Source organism: Bos indicus, chromosome 3 (genome assembly GCF_029378745.1).
Source record: "Bos indicus isolate NIAB-ARS_2022 breed Sahiwal x Tharparkar chromosome 3, NIAB-ARS_B.indTharparkar_mat_pri_1.0, whole genome shotgun sequence".
In the NCBI taxonomy this organism is placed as follows: domain Eukaryota; kingdom Metazoa; phylum Chordata; class Mammalia; order Artiodactyla; family Bovidae; genus Bos; species Bos indicus.
The window spans coordinates 18187124-18196303 of NC_091762.1; positions in this window are offsets into that span (position 1 = coordinate 18187124).

Sequence of the window (9180 nt, forward strand, 5' to 3'; positions counted from 1 at the left end):
CCTGTGTACACCTGTGTGTCTATGTCTGCACTTGTTTTGTAGGTGTGGTGTATGTGTTCGGTATATGTTTTGTGGAGCTCACATTCCAAAGTAGATTTACCTCTTAAAATCAACTCGAGCTTGGAAAAATTACTCAGAAGTTAGGTTTATGTCTCTGGAACCAGACTTCCTGAGCATGAATTCTAGCTCCAACACTTACTGTTTAGAGATAATAACTTAGGGCAAGTTGTTTTGCTTCTCTGCCTTTGTTTCCTTATCAATATAGTGATTTAAAATAACTTCTACTTCATGAGTTTCTTAGGAGAATCAAATAAGATAACATATGTAAAGCTCATAGAACTTTGCCTTGCATATTTCATACACACCAAAAGCTATCATCGTGGTTATCAGCAACATCATTTTCCTTAATTACCTTCTTAGATGCTTGCTGTGGCAGTCAAGAGATACTCTTGTCATGTATGAAGCCAACATTTGCATAGGACTTTAGAGTTTCCAAATAGTTTTCTCATATGTCCATCAGCATAAGGCCTGGAGCATGCAGACATACGTATCCTATGCAGACATAGGATACATCACTCTGTAAAACTCTGGCCCTATGCTGCCTGAGTATGACTCTTATCTTCCTGCTCACATTGTTACTCATAAGGGAATGATTGTAGTATCAATTCTTTGGCTCTCACACAGAAGTCCTACTCAGGGTTAGAGCACTGATACTTAAAGTAATTGGCCTGATTTTTGTATGGTCCCTGCCTCTAAAGATGTGGTAGCCAAGCCATCAATCAATCTGGTTTAGATCTGGGTGATGAGCAGGTTTGAAACCTCATAAGGATTGGTTTGCTTGCCTTGACTGTGTGATGCTGATGGAGTGCAATTCAATAAGAATGTTTAGCAAATGATTGACTTTCTCAGCCTTCTGTTATCAAGAGACTGGGAGTAAACATGACTGAGCTTTAGATGCAAATAAAAGGCAGATCAAAGTAATGCAATATGTTTCACGTTGAAAAATTACAGAAATAACTCTAATAATTTCTTTTCCAATTTATTTTGGCTACGTACAACTATGCTGCTGCTGTGGTAAACTAGTAATTAACAAATTCTTGAAAGTGTTCAATTTTTCCAGAATCACCCTGAACTTCACACTGAGGGTTATTTTATTTTTATGCACTAGAACCAGTGTCAAGTATGTCTGGATTATTTTTTCACCCAACAATCTTTCGTGTAACATTTATAGTTAAATCATAGTCAAAATAACAAAGAAAAATACAGTTGATTTTTTTTAAGCCTAGTAGTCCCCAAAGCCATGATAAAAAAGGAACTATGATGTTTACCCACTTCTAAAGGAAACTATTTATGTTAAAAAGAGCAACATTTAAGCATATTTGTAAAAAGATATGACCAACTGAGAAGAAAATTACAATATATATTCCAGGAATAAGACTAAAACAGTTGGTTTAGCAACTATATTTTACAAATTAATAAGGAAAAAATTCCAGTGAAAATAATAGTGAAAAGAGATAAACAGGCAATACAAAATGTTAGATTTCTATATGCCTAATAAATGAATGAGGGCTTCCCAGGTGGTGCTAGTCGGAGAACCTGCCTGCCAATTCAGGAGATGTAAGAGATACAGGTTTGATCCCTGAGTTGGGAAGATCCGCATGGAGATGGAAATGGAAACCCACTCCAGTCTTCTTGCTTGGAGAATCCCATGGAAAGAGAAGCCTGGCGGGCTACAGACCACAGGGTTGCAAAGAGTCAGACACAAGTGAAGTGACTTAGCACGCACGGATGAATGAAAAGCTAGAAAAAAAGGCATCTTTTATCTTCTCCTATCAAGTGCATTTCTTCACGTCGAATAGGCAAAGATTCAAAACTTTTATAAACTAAGTGTAAATGTGGAGGGAAAAAGCCACTGTAAATGGAACATAAGTGTTACCTTTCTGAAATGCAAATTGGTGGTCAGTTCATTCAGATTAATTTATTGATAAGTAAAATAATTTAGAATGTACATATATTTTGATTAAAGAATTCCAATTTGGGAGTTTTATTCTATGGATATTACCACACAAATGTGAACATCTGAATATTCAATGATATAAAGTGATATTTATAAGAGAAATTGGGAATATATTAACACGTATAATAAATTTTGACACATACATGTAAATATACAAACAGTGATTTAAAAATTTATGGTTCTATGTTTAGGCATGAACAGATTTTTTTTGACTGAAGCTGTCATACTATTTATTGACTGGTGCTGTATATTACAGAGCACAAATATTGTACAAGAATCAGAAAATGGAATTTAAAAGTAGAAGCATGTTTAATAGCAGCAAAAATATGAGATATCTAATGATAAATATTTCAAATTTGCACAAATGGAGAAAATTAGATTCTTCTATCTAGTTGCATTCAGTATTGGAAGAAAATTGAACCCCTATGTGAGACTGTATCCCTTTCCCCTAATCTTCATTCAGTAAATGCATTTGGAGAACTGGGAGAAAAGGACAAATATCAAGTGTGACACACGTGTAGAAGGACTGGGCTCCCTTTCCCTCTGTGATCCACCAGCGCACAGAAGCCATTAAATCAAGTTTGGTATTCTGACTTTCTCAGACTGGACATTCTAATTTCCAAACTGAAACCAGGTTTGTGATTTAAAAATGACATTAATTGGGAAGAGCTAAAAAGTCATCAAGTCTTCCCAAGTCTTCATCCGGCATCAGAAGACCATCTCATCAAGTAAACTTTTAAGGACAGCAGTATATAATAAAAAGTATATTATATTCTATAATCTCAGCTTGCTTAATAGGAACATAGAGATAGATTGTTTAATATCACACCTGCTTGAGGAAACTCTTAGACGACTTCCTAGAAGGATGATATTTTGGGTGGACCTTTAAGGAGGGACAGAACTCCAAAAGGGTCCAGGTGGCGGAAAAGAAATTGAAGAGTACTTCCGGTAGAGGAAAGAGCAGGTAATGCTGCTAGTAATAGTAGTAGTCATAGCAATGGCAGTCGTAGTAGTAACAGTGCAGTGGAAGTACTTATAAAATAACAGTAGAAACTACTCTTCATTGATAATTAAAACATTTTGGACACTGAACTAAAAATAGTAGCCTCTACTGCTTTCCAGATTAATAGGCATCAAGATGTACAAGTTTAAGTTATATCTGGTAAGGGTGAGTTGTTTAGTATGGCGGGAACACAAGGTTCCATGAGGCAGTATGAATGGTGAACCTTAGAAATTAAGTTGGAAATATTTTCTGTAGTGCTTTAAACAGAGTACTTAAGAAGAGTGTGCATGATTCTGTAGAAAGCCACTGTTTTTCAGAAGTAGAGTGACAAGTTCATAAACGCCACAGAGACAGCATGTTTGGAAAAAGGTGTAGAGAATTTAATGAAGCTGAAAGAGGAAGAAAGAAGCAGGATTTGTAGAGAACTTAGTATAAAAGTAGGCTCAGATGGTAAAGAATCTGTCTGCGATGCAGGAGACCCAGGTTCAATCCCTGAATTGGGAAGAATTCCATGGACAGAGGAATCTGGCAGACTGCAGCCCATGGAGTCACAAAGAGGTGGACATGACTGAAGTGACTGAGCATGCAGCATGCACTCGCCTGGAACCACACTGATTGAAGAAGGGGTGGATAAAAACCATGGGTTTTCAAAATGTGTTGAATTTGTCTCTTTTCTTTTCTTCATTCATTTATCTTCCCTTCTCTTTTTCTTTGATGCAAGTATGTGCATGTGTGGGGGAAGGATGCTTTGGTGGGTTGGGTCAAGAGTAGCAGAACGAGTACACAGGAGAAGAGGAACATGGAGGAACATTAAATGGCTGGCTTAGGGCCCCAAAGGTGGCCAAGAACCCAGGAAATTATGTTTACAAAAAAAGCACTTGAAACTCGGTCCATCAGTGATGCTTCAGGGCCCTGATGACATAAGAAAAAACAAGAGTTAGGAGCATTTGTCTCCTTTGCATCAGAGTGCCTCTCTGGCACATGGGGTTCAAGACCACCAGCAGGCAAGGACAGGGTGAAGGAGAACAAAGGCAACTCAAGACCAAGACGCTGAGCAGATCCATTTTATTGTTTTACATCAGTGAGAGAGCACCCTTTAAGAAAATACCACGAGGAGTAACTTAGGGAAGTTTTCCTAGGGAAGTGAGGGTAGACATAGAATCCAAGGCCATGGAAGGGGATTCAGAAGAAAAAATGAGTTTCTGAGCCCCAGGGAGGGTTCATTGTCTTTGCAAGTTCAGAGTCTTCTACAGGACCTCTCAGGCCCAGCAGCCAATGAAGGAGGATAAAGATGATGTCCTCAGCAGTGTGCTGTCCCCAGGTTGGATCTTGTAGACTCAGGGACATCTTCAGCAGCAGTCACCTCCATAGGACTGACCACTCCCCCCTCCACAGCACCCGGAGCCCCCCGAGGGCTGGCTGCAGCAGTCAGACCTGTGGGGTCTGCAGTGGTGGGACCTGCGGCGCCTGTGGTGGCTGAGGCAGCAGCCCCCACACCCAGAGCTGCAGCAGCCCCCGGAGCTGGAGCCGCAGCAGCCCTCGGAGCTGACATCACAGCAGGAGGAGACTGGGGGGCACTTTGGGGGGCATTTAGGGGTGGGGCACTTGGGGACGCACTTGGGAGGAGGCTGGCACTGCTGCTGGTTCTGCTGGCAGGACATCTTGGTGGGCAGGTTCAGGAGCTGAGGGAGAGAGACAGCAGGTCAGACCAGCACACAGAGACCTCCCTGTCCCTTCCTGACTTTTCAACATCATTTCTAACATGTATGTTTAAACAACTTGCCTCTGTTATTATTTTAATGTCTTATCAACTACTCTCATAGCATCTCCTTTGAATCTCATCTTATCCTTTTTAAAGTAGGAAGGGGTCATAACCTATTTTACCAATTTGAAAATTGACATTAAATAATATTTTTTAAAAAAATTGTTTTCACTTATCTCATTCAAATCTGAAATTGTTCTACAGAGATGAACTTAGAACGGAAATATTTTCTTTATGGAAAAAAGTCCTGTTAGCACCCTAAATAATTTCATTTTTTGAAATTTACAACTTCAGATTAGAAAGGGATCTGAGGAATATCCTGGCTGGCTCTCCTTGTTAGAGAGAACGATGAGAGTTCCCTTGACTCAGATCCTGACCTATAATGGCCTCAGAAACACCTCTTACACCATCCTTAGCCTAGAAATTATTAAACTTCTCGTGCTTTTTCACCTCTAGAAGTGTACAATGCTTTCCCAGGCTCTGTCCTTACCCACGTGTATAATAATCTCCCAGAGTGCCTCTAATCCTCTCCTCACTCTGACAATTACTCAAATCATACCAGAGCATACAGTATCTCTAGAAGGTAAACTCCCTTTCTGAGACCTATTCCAGAATATCAGAGCAGCCAGTGGTTTCCTTCTTTCATCCTGGGAGTTCTCCCTCCACAAAGCTGCAGATCTTTGAGTCCCTCCCAGTGTCCTTAGCCATCACTAAACTCCTATCATTCTCCCTGTCTTCCTGCCTGCTCCTGGTTCTTTCTGTCCTTCCAGGGTTTCTCTTTCTCTCTCTCTAATAATATGGGCCACATCCCCCAAGGTCCTGCTCCCTGCCCTCCTCTCTGGTCTGAGCATCCTCTGTGGAAGGCCCTGGTCCCACTCCCAGTGGACACTCACCAGTGCACACACAGCACAGAGTCGTCAGCACCTCAGGGGAGGAGTGGATGGAGGTGCTCTGCCCCAAGGCCCTTTTATCCCGGCCTTGGGCTCTGCCCTCAGATGTGAAACAGGGCCTGAGCATGAGAGGACCGCCTCCTGCCACCCACGTGGCCCCTGTGACAGGTGATGACTGGCAGCTCCTCCCTGCCTCCTTCCATGGGGCTCAGGGCATCCCCAGCACCAGTGCTCCCTCCTTCTCCTTACGGCTTCCTGTCCCTCATACCTTCCTCTGGGAATTGGCCTCCCAAGCCCTCCTGTCCTAGTTCTCTGATGGTCTGCCTTGAACTAAGACTCATGGAGCCTCCAAGGGTCTCTGCTTACGTCCCAGCCCCCTAGGCCCATCCTGTGTCTGTGGATGTTCGTGTCTGTGCTGTTCCTGTTAAAAGCCTGGATTGGGAGTGAGACCCATCTGGGACAGAACTCCTGGTCCTGACACTCAGCTATGTGATCTTATGAAAATCACCTAACCTTTCTCATTCTGTTTCCTCAACTTTAAAATGGTTGAGAAAAACTATTCTCGATGGAGTCATGAGAGTCAACAGAATGATAGAAGTAAAATGTCTGCAAAAGGTCCGATAGCACATCATGTGTGCGTGCTCAGTCCTGTCCGACTCTTTGCAATCCCATGGACTGTAGGCCACCAGACTCCTTTATCCATGGGATTATCTCAGCAAGAATACTGCAGTAGGTTGCCATTTTCTCCTCCAGCAGATCTTCCTGATCCAGGGATCAAACCTGTGACTCCTGTGGCTCCTGCACACATTGGATCCTCACAAGTGAGCAAATATCAAATTATCCATTGATAATTAAAAGTGAGAAAGTTTATTTTAAAAGACAGCTCTTTCCTAGGATACATACATCTGACTTTTTAAATGACCAGTTTTTTCACCTGAGCTTTTTTGTGCATTTTCATAAAACAATATCCCTGTTGAGTGACTAGGGAGTAAATCTGCATTGCCTTACATAGTAGAATCAGAATTTGCTTTCCAAGAATCTTACACAGAGAAAACTGAGAGCTGGTGGACCAGAAAGCAGCAAGAAGAGACAGTGAGAGTGCTCAGCCCTGGGGTGCAGGCAGAGGGGCTGGGACCCATTGAAACGTGTGCCCAGGAGGAAGCAGGAGGGCCTAACAGAACAGGAGGTCTTGGGGTTCAGTAGGAATCTCCAGCGTTACCTCTGTTGCTGCAAGAACCCAAGGGTTCCTTCAAGGGTGTTTGTATATGCACATTTTTACAAGATTAAGATAAGGACTAATGTCAGTTTGGTAGGTAGCAGGTGAGCATTCCATGTGTAAAAGGCAACATCACAAAAAAACTAAACAAATTAATCAGATGAAAGAACATCAGAGCTAGAATTAATTATGGGAAGAAAACATTCTTTCTGGAAGTGTCCAAAATAATTTTTTGGAGAAGAATAAGATATGAATTGAGTCAATAGTATCTATATCAAGGTCATAATGGATAAGGATAACCAATATCTGGTGAAATGTATACATGTGCACAGGCATAGGGGGTTTAGATTGACTTAGATTGACTATATTTTTAAAATTGTGGTATAAAACCTTATAGACTGAGATAGAGATGCAGATACAGCCTCAGATACAGATACAGGTGCAGAATCTACCCTCCTTATCATTCTCAGCACCAGATATGAAAAGGTGGGTGGCCTCCGCTGATGAATCACTGCCTCCCATCTGCTAGGATTTCTCCTTGACTCCAGTCTTCACTGGGATACAAGCATGTTCTCCTTCCACCATCCCACACTCTAGGAATCATTACGTCTGCCCTTTAAGGACACCTCATTCAGGGCTCCACACTGTGTTCAGGATTGAAGTTATCATTTTTGACTAATATGCAAGACTGTCTGTAATATGACTTTGTACAACTACTCCAATTTCTGTTTTTCTTCCCAAGATTTACTGTATTGGCTGTACGGTAAGCATATCTTTCCTTACTCTGCTTGTCTGCTTTGTTCTATGATATTTTCCTTTCTGAGATGATGAGCTCAAGCCTCACTTACTCCATATGCTTTATGTGACATATCTTACAAGTGAGATTTTAACAGACCATCTGACAACCTGTGCCTTATATTTCTGCTTCTCCTTCAGCAACCGGGACAAGGTTATGCACACATATGTAGCTAATAGATTTTTAAGAATTCTTTCATTAGTATTAGCACTCTGTAGTTTACAAGTAGCTCTTCCCTATGACAGGTCCTCCTCCTAGAAGACCACACACCGAGATAGGCACAGTGAGCTGTGATGGCCACGTCACCCTGCAGAGATTTGCCCCTGTCTCACCTGGCTATGACATTGGCCCAGGTTGTTCCAGTGAGCATAGTTATGGGGGAGTGGACAGGAATATCTGTGCATTGGCTCACAGATATGGGTTGTGAATCCAGCTCCTGGTACCTAGAATGATGGGGTGAAGATGTCATATGGTCCACACCTCTGCCTCGAGGCAGGGCAGCAGCTGAAATATCAATCTGCTTGGACTTGGGTGATGAGTCAGAGTCATGATTGCAATTGTATTACTTGGACTGACTTTTTTGGCCCTGGATATTAGTTGTCAATGGCTTTGGCCTCATTCAATAAGCATTTTGACTACCAAAGGCTTTCTGAGGTCACCTATTCATCCAAGGGTTCTATAACTCTTACAATCATTCTTGCATCTTCTCAAGGAGCAGGAGATCTAATGGGAAGTAATTCAAGCTGAGTTAACTTTCCTCTCTGCCCTCCCACTCTCCTCTATGTGAGCTACAAAGCAGAACATTAACATATTTTCCCTTCATGCAAATCTTTTTTTGAAGTTATAAATGGTAATCAATAATCTAAAGAAATAGAATTTCTAAATGATTATTGCTTAATTATTAAGGGAGTGAAGGTATTTTAAGAGTGGCACAAAATCCATAATATATAAAAGAAATAATTGATAAATTACATAAAATAATTTTTATATAGCATAAAGTACCACAGGTAAAATTTGTTGTTGTTCAGTCACTAAGTTATGTCCGACTCTGTAACCCCATGGGCTGCAGCATGCCCAGGCTTCCCTGTCCTTAGCCATCTCCCAGAGTCTGCTCAAACTCATGTCCATTGAGCCAGTTATGCCATCCAACCATCTCTTCCTCTGTCATCCCCTTTTCCTCCTGCCTTCAATCTTTCCCAGCATCAGGGTCTTTTCCAATAAGTTGGCTTTTTACATCAGGTGGCCAAAATATTGGAGTTTCAGCTTCAGCATCAGTCCTTCCAATGAACACTCAGGGTTGATTTCCTTTAGGATTGTCAGGTTTGATCTCCTTACTGTCCAAGGGACTCTCGAGTGTCTTCTCCAGCACCACAATTTGAAAGTGTCAGTTCTTTAGCTCCCTGCCTTCTTTATGGTCCAGCTTTCATATCTGTACATGACTACTGGAAAAACCATACCTTTGACTATACAGAATTTGTGGGCAAAGTGACGTCTCT